At 33.9% G+C, this 13,493-nt stretch overlaps 1 protein-coding gene across 1 annotated transcript in view; it reads right to left on the minus strand.

The window, feature by feature from the left end:
* rai1 (retinoic acid induced 1) overlaps positions 1-2,266 on the minus strand; it is a 56,102-nt gene extending 53,836 nt beyond the window's left edge. Inside the window, exon 1 of the mRNA XM_016533758.1 lies at positions 2,161-2,266. The gene's annotated coding sequence lies outside the window, so the exon portion shown is untranslated. The remainder of the gene's footprint in view (positions 1-2,160) is intronic.
* Positions 2,267-13,493: the final 11,227 nt, after the last annotated feature.

The raw sequence follows: 13,493 nt of genomic DNA on the forward strand, positions 1-13,493 counted from the left end.
AACAACCCCCCCCCCCCCAAAAAAAACAACAACTAAACATCCTAAAAAAAAGGTACATTAATTTTTAGTTAATTATTTTACTATATTTATCTGTTTATTAATACAAATACTTTACTAATAGTAATATTAATATTTAGGCGATTTAATATCTTATTTTAAGCATAAATCTAACAAAACAGCAAGGTTTATGTTTAAAACAAGAACATACATGTCACTACAGTAAGAAACAATTAGTAAAAAGATATTCTCTAAAGTGTCTGAATATTTGGAATTCTGAATAATTCTTGTTTAAGTAATTGTTTAGATATTAAATATCTAGGGAATATTTTATTGAAAAATAAGATTACTGTTGTATTTTGGTATGTATCCATCAAGTTCCAAATACATAATAATAATAAATGTGAAATAAATAAAATAATTAATAATAAATAAGTACCTTTCACTTGTGAAATATTATTTAATTTACTGGATTATCAAAAAGCAGTCATCATGATTTATGACGAACACTAATTCTATAATATAAAAATTGATCTATTTTATCATTAAATTTATATAATTAAAAATGTCAAGTTATATTACCATGATATAAAATGACTCATAGCGTGATATAAGATTGTGGTCATACCGCCCGCCCCCTGCAAGTGCGCGCGCGTGTGTGTTTGGCACATGATCTTGTCTGCTGATGTCTTGGGTTGTTTTACATGCAGACTGACACTCTTAACCTTGGGAATACAGTTGCAACGTTTTTTGTGGGTTTATCTAGTATGTTATTGCAGATGTTGGTATACATTTTTCCTCCTTCTCTCTAATTCACTCACATATTCATGTCATCCCTCCATTTTTCTCCCCTGCCTTCATATTCCTCTCACCTCTCTCTCCGTTCTGTATCTGTCCGTCTCACACACACACACACACACACACACACACACACAGCACTCTCCGCCTGTCAATCACACTCCCTCTGCACACACACACACACACACACACACACACACTCACACGTCTCTAAATGGATTCTTGCGAGGGGGGCTGTCCGGAGCATCAATATCAGTCAGCTGTGACACTGCAGTCTCAGTGCAGCGTTTAATAGGTTAGAGCTGTCTTACCCCCAAGTTTCCTTGATCAAGGGCACGGTGCATGCAAAATAACACACACACCAACAGAATGAATTCCCTTGAAATGCATGTAAACAGACCTATATGCTTTCCAGAACGGCTCAATCACAAAATCACCCTCATAGTATCGCATAACCACAGGTTACCATATAAAACGCAACACACACTGCATATGCATAATGTGTCGTCAACATAAACACAAGAGCATGTTGAGTACGACATAAACGCACAAGTTTTGCGTTGTTTTTGATTTCGGCTCAACACGCAGCCCTTGTTTAGCACATTCTAGAATGTCTCAAGCACAAAATCTTCCTTGTATTATCACATACGCACAGGTTTTCATATAAAACACACACTGCATACGCATAATGCGTCTTTAACATAAACACAAGCGCATGCTGAGTCTGGATTTGTGTTTTACGCTCCAAATATGACTGTGGTTTAGCACATTTCACAAACACAGTGTGTGAATCACATCTAGACTGAAGCTTAAAAATGCCTTTCTTATTGTTAAAATACTCAAACACTCTTGAAAATAAAGGTTCTTTTTTTTTTTTGGCATGTATGGTTCCATATAGAACCTTTAACATCAATGGAACCTTTCCATTGCAAAAAGTGGAAAAAGATTCTTTAGATTATTAAAATGTTCTTCACGTTAAGAAAAAAAAGGTTCTCAAAATGATGGCACTGCTATAGAGCCCCCCCCCACGGAACCTGAACTTGTACAACATAATAAAAACAGTTTGGACTCAAACAAAATAGCCCTCTCAGAGAGTATCTGTTGCTACTAAAAGTTGCCAGATTTGAGATCAGCTCTCTAGCTTTTGAAACGGGATTCGCACAGAAGCAAACTGAACTCAGATCAGGCTCGGAGCGCAACGGCAAACACATGGGCATCCTGTTATCCAACACGCCCCCCTGTCCCCATGCATGTTGCTCTGGAGAGGCACAGCAGCGCTCCGTCCCGCATTCCCTGTCCATCCATTCATCCATCCACTCGCACTGACATTAAGCCCCTTAAATGCGGAGAAACATGCGTCTCTACCTGCGGCGGTGCCTGTGCCTGGATCCCGGTCCTCTGGATCAGGGCTGCAGCCTCCTGCAACGCGGAAAATGGCAGATATTCCCTGTCAGTGGCAGACTTGTCTCTCTCTCTCTCTTTCTCTCTCTCTGGCGCGTGTACGGAATGTATAATGGAATTAGCTCAGGGGGGATCGCAGCCCGTCCGCAAGCCAGTGAGAGATGGATAGAGCGAATGTATGTGTGAATGCTGATTTGTGAAGGGGGAGTCGATTGGAGACCACCTGCTCTAGCTAGGAGAGAGAGAGAGAGAGAGATGGAGGGGAAAGATGTCAGCTTCAAAGGCTGCCTCACAGGTTAGCGATCTCTCATCAGAGCCGCTGTGTGTGTGTGTGTGTGTGTGTGTGTGTGTGTGTGAGTCGAGAGAAAGAGTGGCAGGAGTTGAAAGAGTTCACTTAGATGAGGAGAGACCCACAGGAAAGAAAAATCACAAATTAGATTTCTTGAATATTTCAATGATTTTTTCCTAGACAGGCCTGAGATTGGATAGAGGACAAATGGAGAACCCATGAAATGAAATGGGTCGTTTATATGATAGTGTAGGCCTACTCTTAAACGTGGACGCAATTAGGCCTAACATTTAGCATTTTAAATCTACCGAGTCGATGACTCATCCTGCACTCACAGGATTATGCAAATTTGCGCTCAATCAGATGGTCTCTACAATGAGAATGTCCCACCCCCTAAGTCACCTGCAACCAATTAGCAACAGCAAAACATGGATTAAGGCTGTAATGTAAACAAAAAGACTGTTGGCTGTTTAAAAATAGGGATGATCGGTTTATGATCCCTGCACCAACTTCCTGTTTCAAAAGGAAGTACATCAACACAAGAAAAAAAACTGCCCTTTTCAAACTATTTCTTGATGTCTTCATGTCAACTGATCTATCTGTAATGTAGCCTAATGTCATCTTGTAGTGCACTTCATATCTTAAAAGTATACTTAGCGATAAACCAGATACTATAATATTTTTGAAATAAAAGGCCTCTTAAGTCTGGCAAAAGCACTCTTAGTTTCAACTAATTGTATTCAAATAATGTAAATATTTACTTGCAACTTACATTTAAGTATATGTTTTAAAGTGCATTTTTTCACAAATAAATACTCCTTTTAAAAGTATTTATTTATTTATTTTTAACAAGGGAAGATACCAAAATTAGAGATTTTAATATGAGGTCTTCATAATTTCCCACAAAATCCACATGAAAGACCGAATTATCTGAGCTATGTTATCCACATAATATAGTAATAATAATAGTAATATTTATGAAATAAAAGGCCTCTTAAGTGTGTCAAAAGCACTCTTAATTTCAACTAATTGCATTTAAATAATGTAAACTATATTTTATTTTAATTGTAACTTACATTTAAGTATCTTCTTTTAAAGTACACATTTTCTGTAATAAATACTCTTTTTAAAAGTATTTGTTTATTTTTAACAATACCAAAATTAGAGATTTTAATATGAAGTCTTCATAATTTCCCACAAAATCCACATGAAAGACCAAATTATCTGAACTATGTTATCCACATAATACAATAATAATAATAGTAATATTTATGAAATAAAAGGCCTCTTAAGTGTGTCAAAAGCATTTCAACTTAATTGCATTTAAATTATTTTATATTTTAAGTGTAACTTTTAAGTATATTCTTTTAAAGTACACTTTTTTTGTAGTAAATACTCTTTTTAATATTTATTTATTTGTTTGTTTATTTTTTAACAAGGGAAGATACCAAAATTTTAATATGAAATCTTCATAATTTCCCACAAAATCCACATGAAAGACTAAATTATATGAGGTACAGTATGTTATCCAAATAATAATAATAATAATAATAATGATATAGCCTAAAAGGCCTCTGAAGTGTCAAAAGCACTCTTAATTTCAACTAATTGCATTTAAATAATGTAAAAAATACCTCTAAATTCTTACTGTATGTCAACAAATGTCATTTGGGTCTATTCTTACTAATAAAGTATTTTAGGAGAAACATCTGAGACGTAAAAGATACATACTGTAAGTGAGATCTGCTGAGCTATTTTCCTCCGGGGAGAAACAGAGGCTGTAGGGGGAGGCTGGAGAGATTTTTATGATGCAGAGGCTCGTGCCAGTGACTATGACTGTGAAAGTGTGTGTGTGTGTGTGTCCTCACTGACAAGATAAGACACAAAATCTACACGAAAGACCAAATTATCTGAACTATGTTATCCACATAATATTATAATAATAATTATATTATTATTATTATTATTAAATTTAATAAAGAATAAATGTAATAATAAAAAATACCTCTAAATTCTTACTGTATGTCAACAAATGTCATTTGGGTCTATTCTTACTAATAAAGTATTTTAGGAGAAACATCTGAGACGTAAAAGATACATACTGTAAGTGAGATCTGCTGAGCTATTTTCCTCCGGGGAGAAACAGAGGCTGTAGGGGGAGGCTGGAGAGATTTTTATGATGCAGAGGCTCGTGCCAGTGACTATGACTGTGAAAGTGTGTGTGTGTGTGTGTCCTCACTGACAAGATAAGAAGTGTGTGCGCGTGTGTGGGTCACAGATTGTGCCATGAATAAGAATAAGCCGAGCATACTAAAACCTTTCTGCCTGTAATTGCAAGTCCACCTCTTTATACTCTCTTTAGCGGCATCAAATCAGAATCCAGAATGCAGTCATCAGTATTGCTGCACAACAACCTTCATTTCTTATTCATCTCTGTCGGAAGTGCAACATTCACATTAAACAACCAGTCTATATTAAACGACTAGATTGCTGTGTTTCTGATCGTGCCCTGACAGTGCCTGACAGTGTTTCTCTCTTGAAGTTTACCGTCAGAGCCCAGCAGAGTAACCGATTGATTTGGGATTTCATTTCTCTCCAGACATGCGCCACTGTGCGACCTTGACGACGCAAGACCAGACTGATATTTTACATGCGGATTTTTATCTAGAATAACAAGTCATAAAATACTTTGAATGAATCTGCTACTTCGACTTTACATTTTTTGATGGTATCACGTTTTAAAAATAAAATAATGCAAACATTTAAATAAAAAAAAATATATATATTGCAAACATTCACAGTAAATATGGACTAATTGAATCCATCAGATATACAGGTTTAAATATTCTCTAGTGAAGTAAACAATTTATTTTTTTTATTTCATTTTTAATTTATTTGTATTATTATTATTATTTTTTACAGAGGATAATCATTCCTGGTTTCAGAATAAAACCCCAAAATAAAAATTTAGTCATTATTAACTCATCTGAATGTTTTTCAAATGTTTTATGAATTAATTTTCTTTAATATAACGGACATATATATATATATATATATCCCCCTCAACGAGCCATTAATGAATAAAATAAAATAAAAGAATAAAATACCAGACTGATATAACAATATATATATATATATATATATATGTATATAAAATTTCCCTGGCTGCTCTTTTCCATATAGTAAATAAAATGCAAGACCAGACTGATATATAATACAATATATATATAACAAACTTTCCTGGCTGCTATTTTCCATATAGTAAATAAAATAAAATAAAATAAAATAATAAAATGTACACTGTAAAAAAAATTCCGCAAAATTTGTGAAAAAGATTTGTTTGTAAAAGCTGTGGTTGCCGGAATTTTACCGTAAAAAAATATGGTAGCAACATTTTAGGTTTTACGGTTTTTAACTTAAATTTACAGTTAAATACCATAATTTCATTAACTGATATAATGTTAATATACCAACCTATTGAAGTACTGAAATCTGTTTTTTTTTTTACAGTGTATGTAAAATAAGCTCCTAAAATAAAATTAAATATAATTAATGAATTCATGAATAAGTAAATCATCATACAGGTATAATAAATGTAATCCATTAAAACTCTATATTACTTATATGCATACTAAGCATACATACTTAATCTTTTTTGTTGTGTTTTTTTCTGAAATCTTGCATACATTCCTATATGATTTGTAAAGGTGCATCACATTATAGATAGATAGATAGATAGATAGATAGATAGACACAGATTCATTAATGGCTCATTGAGGGGGAGATTTTGTCACATGTTCGTCTCTGTTTGGGACATACTAATGAGGCCACTGCGCAGCAATTCATGAATGTCTGTTTCTTTCTTCTTCTCCATTTACTTGCTCTTTTTAACGGTGAATGGATGCCTGACACAGACGAATCATGTTAATGAGCGCTGGGTACGGAGAGAGAGGGATCTTTGGGTCAGACGCTCTCATGAGCAGACGAGCCTCATGATCAATGGAGAGGAAAGGTGTGTGTGTGTGTGTTGGGGGAGAGGGTGTCTCACTGTTACCATAGAGACGAGAGGACAGTGGTCTTGAACATCACTACTGAGCAGGAGGGATGCTCAAACAAGCTGTGGGAAAGGTTATAAACGCTGGTGTGCATGAAAATAAGGGTTCGGATAAGACGGAGGAAGTGGTTGTATTGAGGCAGAGTTAAAGCTGGTCAATTACTAGTGCAATAATAAACATTTCAAACACTTGATATAGAAGGTCCAAATACATTTTTGTTGGCTTTGTAGCTACTGCATTAACGTGAAAAGGCTCAGTGTCGTGTTCATCAAGGTATATTTATGTAACGTTCTTTTCTGACACGTTTATTGGAATCGTTCATGATGTTGTCGTACATTTGGCAGATGTGGGAGAATATGTGTTTACTACACAGTCTATGACTAACTTAGTAAACACCGCTCGAATGATACAACAATAACACACGCGCTGCCATCTAGCGGTGACACAGTGATACAACGCTTCTGATGTGTGGAAAATGTTTTGATGAAGATGGTGGTGGATGATCCAACCTGAACTGTAGACAAAACTCTGGATCCGTCCATGCAGTGGCTGACATGTAGAGCAAAAAGACTGACTTGCATTTGAGTTATTTACAAAAATTAAGAAATAAATAATAATGTGGGCGTTATTAACGAGTCTGTTGACTTCAGTTGCCATTTATTGATTTCTGTCGCCATCTAGTGGACATAAATGGAAAGTGCTACAGATCACAAGACTTAAATGACAAGACACTTAAAAAAAGAGTAGGAATACTGTCTTTTCGTCTTTTTTTATTTTATTTTATTTTTTTAATTCTAAGCAAATTAGCAAATGAAACTGGAGTAAAAGTAATAAGTTTGCACCTGCTGTATATTTCATTTCATATGGGTCCTACACATCTTTGTAGGCAGTATTATATTAGTATTATGTTTTGAATTAGCTTTTATTTTTATATTTTTAGTTTTCATTTTAATTTTAGTTTAAGTTTTAGTAATTTTGTTATGTGCTTTTGTCAATTTTATAAACGTTTGTTCTTTAATGAATATTATCATTTTGCTTATTTATTTTAGTTTTAGTCATTTTAGTACTTTTTCAGTTAGTTGCAAAGACAACATTTCTAATTTTCATTTTCAAGTTTTTTAAGTTTACGCTTCTCATCTAATATATGTTTTATTTAATAGCTTTATTTAAATAAAGAAAAGCTTTTATTTTTAGATTTTTAGTTTTCATTTTAATTTTAGTTTCAGTTTTAATAATTTTGTTATGTGCTTTTGTCAATTTTATGAGCTTTTGTTTTTTATAAATATTATTTTGCTTAAATTTATTTTAGTTTTAGTAGCTGTAGTACTTTTTTCAGGTAGATGCAAAGACAACATTTCTAAAGTTTTTTTTCTCATCGGATATTTATGATTTATTTATGTCAGCTTTATTTAAATAAAGAAAACAGTTTAATAGTTTAGTTTTAGATCTCTGAAGATTCTAAGTATGCAAAATGCAAAACAAAAGTTTTCAAGCAAAGAAAATAAATAAAAATACAAATGCATTGGTTCATATTCATTACCATACTGTATGTTTACATTTCCCTTAATATACAACAAATTTGAAATAGTGTCATATGGGCTTTTTATAGTGTCAAGCAACACACATTGAACATTTTCGCTTCAACAGAGCTCCTCTTTTGTTCCAGATAATTACAATACCCAACCATCATGACAGAATATTCATTGTACAGGATAGACTAGTCATAGAATATAAATACATATTATGTTATTGAATATAATTTATTCTTGAATGTCTTCGAGGATCTGTAAATCTCTGACCCAGTGAGTGTTGTGTTCATCTTGTGTCACACCATAATCTCTCTAGGTGGTCAGATTAACACATTTACTTATGAAATGGAAGGCACTCATCCTCTGAAATTCACAGCTCACTTCAGACCAGACCTGCTGACACTGAACTGACAAAATGTTGTATATGTAATACTTCTACTCAAATGCAAACAAAGAGGATGCAAATTCAGAGGAATTTGTAGGAATTAGTAGGATTGATACGATCATCAGGTTTGTATGATGCTACACAAACTTCTGAATAAAGAGATCTGAACTTTGAACCAAACCAACCAACTCAACAGTATAAACTTTGATTTGAAACAAAAAAGCAGTAAAAAAAATCACGAAAAAAAAATACAAATGTAAAAGACTGTATCTCTTATGAGGGAATGAACTAATCAAGTTGTTGGATCGTAAATGGCTTAATATAAAAATACTGACTTACAGTCTTTGATTTAAGAATGAAATAATATGTTTCAAATTTATTGTAAAATATTTAGACAGTATACAAATGTACAGATAGTTAGACTGACTTGATTATCTCATTCATTATACTCCATGGGAGTTTACATAATAACTATCTCTTCAGGATTATAGGTGCAGATAATTTTGCTATTTAGAGCCTATCACTCAAAATGCTGCTGTGTGTGTCTGAAGGCTAATCTCAAAATACAAGCTAACAATCATTAGCAGTGGTGTGGTGTAGCCTTACATTTAAAGATCTGAGCTGTACGTTAAAATCCAAAAGGGGCTTTATTGTGTTCTTGATCAAGACAACTTCAGGCTACTCTAGGGGGACTTAACTTGTAATTAGCATACTGTAAATTGCATTTAAGCATTAACTAAATGACTTATTAGTCATAATTAGAGGTCAAGTATGCAGTTTCTGTGCTACTACTGCCACCTAGTGGAAGAACAAAAGTAAAGCATGTTTTTAAACAACCTTTGCAAAAGCCTTTCATTACACCCGTTATTTTTATCCTTACAGTATCTTTCTATGTTATCTGGGGCTTGACAGTAAAGAGTAAACATATGTGGCAACAACTTGAAGTTTAGCTTACCTGTGGAGAAGAAATTCTGCAAGTGAGACCTAAACATTCCGTCAAATTCCTCCATCTTGTAAAATCTCTGCCACATTGTTTTACAACGTTGTCTTTCTCTGTGTATTTGAGCAAGTTTTCGATGTTTTGCTTCCACTTCTCAAACGAAATCTGAATTTGTTTTGCTACTCCAGCTAAACACCCCTTGGCTCAGCTTGCTACAGTAGCCACGCCCCAAACTCTCGCTATTGGTTGATCTGGAAAGAGATTGACAGATCTGGGCGGACACTCTAAATGTTTCTAAAAGGTGCTTGGGAGGCTCAATGAAAACGTCTCAGGTTACTTATGTAACCATGGTTCCCTGAGTAGGGAACGAGACACTGCGTCCTCTAGGGGTCGCTATGGGTAGAGGACGCAGTTCGAAGTTCCCATGAAAGGGAACTCTTTTTTTGGGGGGATATAAACTCTTGAATGATTTATAAAAGTCAGTGAACAATAAACTGGTTTTAAGAGAATGTATTTTGACATTTAAAAAAAAATCTTAACCTCAATATTGCATCTCTTGAATTTGAATAAATAAAACTATGATTTTTCAATTGGTTGCAAATTGCTCAGGGCTGATGACACATGTAAATGTAGCTCATAAGTAATATTAATTAAAAGCTACACAATCAAGCCACCTGTCTGTCTGATGAATATGCATGTCCTGTTTACATGATTTGTATATTAATTTGTCACTGTCACAGCATGAACGCTCCAAATCAGACCCCTCAAACCTCTTGAATATTAAATGCCTTGTTTTTTTAATGTAATATTTCACTTCACTAAACTTAAAAAATAACCCTTCACTTGCAAGTTAATTGAAGTTAATCTGTACTAGACAAGGAAAATTCACTGCCCTGCAAAAGTAATTTCGATCTTGCATAGGAAAATGCAATTAGGGAAGAGCAGGGCCACATATTGGTAATGACCTTTATGAATGACATGTAGATACATTTCAATTTCAATCCTAAATGGCCGAGTCAAAAGCACCGTGAGATCTAATGCAAGTCTCTTTCAGTGTGAAATATCAGCTTTGAGAGTTTGGATATTGCAGGTAGAGCTTTTTCATTTCAGAGAAAAGGTGAAAAAGGCTTTTTCCCTTTTAAAATGCAACCTGCAGTTTAGCAATAGGGGATGAATACGACATCAACATCTCAGTTTTGTTTACATGTGAGATATTGCCTCACAGTGCGCCACAAGCTGTTGCCTGGAGACAGCAGTTGGCCCCTCCATCATCTTGCCGTCTAATCCGTTCGGCGGGGCGCAGGTTTAGAGGGGTCCATTTCAGGACATGAAACGCCTCCTACTGTACTCCTCACATGAAAGCCTCAGGATGGTTTGGCTTTGTGAAGGAAGGTTCTTTGAAAATGTAAAAGAGAGAAGAAGGCATCCTGTATAGTATTTGCTGTGATATGATAATACGCATATTCAGGGGCGTAGATTACGCGGGGGACGCGGGGGACGTGTCTTTTTCGGGCAAGTGTTTTCGCATAGAGGTTTTCGAGAGCTGGTGTGAATAAATATAGATTTAAATTCAAAGAGACAGGATAGTCTGTGCATGATCTGATGTTTTATTCGGACCCAGAATAAGGCGAGATGAACATCGCGGAGCGCTAAACACTCCGTGCAGTGTATGTTATTTAAATCACTTTTTTTGTAAAACGTTGTACCGCCATCCAGTGGTCAAGTAATAAATTGCATGTCCTGCTGCCTCTGATACACACACACACAAAAAGTATTTGAATTACTTAGAAAATTGACAACCATTTGGATTACACAGTTTTAACAATGACAAACTAATAAACTTAACGTGATGCATATTTGTCATTCATACATCAATGAAAGATTTATGCAGTGCTACAAATAAACTGAATGTGTTTTAAATACACAGTAACCAGGTTTCTATATTTATCATCAATAAATCCAATTTGTTTCAATCTCATACATTTTAACTAGCTGAATATTGCTTGTTCGACAGCTATTTTATTAACCATGCTATACCAGCTTTAACCATGTTCATACTTTTTAATTGAATGCCTTGACATATTTTCACAACAAACAGCTTTATGTTGATTCTAAGCAATTTGAATACATGCAATAAATGATTCAAATAACAATTAAATAGATGCCATATTTTTATTTATTTTTATTTAATTTTTTAATACAGAAATATTACCCGTTTCTTACCTGTTTCATTTATATGACTGACACACATGCATAACATTAAGTTCGTTAGTTTATATTAAAACTGTGTAAACTGTGTACATTTCATAAACAATTGAAACATAGATCTTAAAATCGTAAAATCTTAAAATACATAAATCTTGACTTAAAAATATATTTTTTATTTTTTTGAGTGTACTTGAGATGCTACAGGTTTTTTTTTTGTGACACTTGTAAAAAGCATATGAACAGAAAAAATAAGTCTGTTTTGCTCTTTATCAAATGGTGACAGACACCAACAGATGTAATTGAAGACTAGAACTTCATCTTCATGGTGTCGACAGGAAGGTTTTTAAGGTCACAGTGACATTCCTGTGTGTCCTGTAACTGCCTCAGCATGTGAATGATTATAAGGTAATAGAAGTGCATATAGCAGGATATGGGTGAGAGAGATAGAGGGTTTACGGATTAGAGGGGTATTATGTATCAGCTCTAAATGTATGTCTGTATGTGACCTGGCAGAGTGTCAGAGTAAGAGCAGCCCCACATATCTGAAGAAGCACAGAGCTGATAAATCTGCCTGCTTTTGAGGTTCGTTTTACGGATAGTCCAGCGGCTGAGTTTAAGATATTCAAATACAGCAACAGTATTTTCTTCATAGACTTGATTTGTGTGTTGTATTGTATGAAATCTTAAAGGAATGTTACAGGTTGAGCTCTAGTACCACAGAAAATAAGGTCAACACTAGGTCCCTCAGTTTGTAAAACCATGCAAGTCTATGGAGCGATTAACATGAGACCAGATGAAAATGTTCTTTGTAAAGGTTTTATCTACTATTTAATAACTCCTGTTATGACTAGGTAAAACTAGTAAACCTGATAACTTTATATGCACAAGGATATCAGAAAGCGACCGCTCAAACAGAGAAAAGTCCAAGCATACATCTACAACCGCTTGTGAAATAGAACTGCACTTCAGCATATTTCTAAAAAAAGAGTCCTTGTTACGGAAATAATATACTGAAGTGAGTGTCAGGTTTTCGTACATGTTATTGTGTTATTTGCAATTAAACGAAAATGTATTATAGCTTAAATTTATATTAAAAGCAGTTAGTTGAACTTTAGAGTAATGCTTGACCCACTTAAATAGGACTTACATCTTTATACGTAATTTCATATTTACTTCTATTGTCTTTGAAATATGGTTTAAGTACACTGCTGAATGTATTGACAAGCATTTATGATAAACTAAAATATATAAATGTCACTTCTATTGAAACTATAGTATGTCATGCATTTAAATATATTTGAAGAGTTTATTTGCAAAAACAGATATTTATTGTTATCATGTTATTATTGTGCTAGTTAGCTGTATTTTTTAGTTATTTTTTAACCTAATCAAAATAACCTAATTGCAGATAGTATGTCATGTATTTAAATATATTTGAAGAGTTTATTTGCAAAAACAGATAACGCCGCTTTTAAATTTTTAAAAAAAATCATGTTTTTTATTGTTATCATGTTATTATTGTGTTAGTTAGCTGCATTTTTAGTTATTTTTTAACCTAATCAAAATAACCTAATTGCAGTTTGATTGAGATTAATTGAAATGCACAATGAAAAAAAAAATATTTTTGAAATCTGTTTTTGCAAATTAACTCTTCATTTGCATTTACACATTTGTAGTGATGAAGTTGCAATTTAGTAGGCCTATATTAACTATATGAACTAATTAATATTAAATAATATAGAATATTTCAAATTACTATGACCATTGCATGCTCAAACTCTAATGTGACCGTGGCTTAACTTTTTTGGCATTTTTGGTCCTTTACAATTGCTATTTGCTTTGCTTTTTACACATAAAAGAGTTCAACAACATAGCTTCATTTATTGCACAC

The sequence above is a fragment of the Sinocyclocheilus rhinocerous genome, unplaced genomic scaffold (assembly GCF_001515625.1).
Source record: "Sinocyclocheilus rhinocerous isolate Xijiao unplaced genomic scaffold, SAMN03320098_v1.1 scaffold275, whole genome shotgun sequence".
Classification (NCBI taxonomy): domain Eukaryota; kingdom Metazoa; phylum Chordata; class Actinopteri; order Cypriniformes; family Cyprinidae; genus Sinocyclocheilus; species Sinocyclocheilus rhinocerous.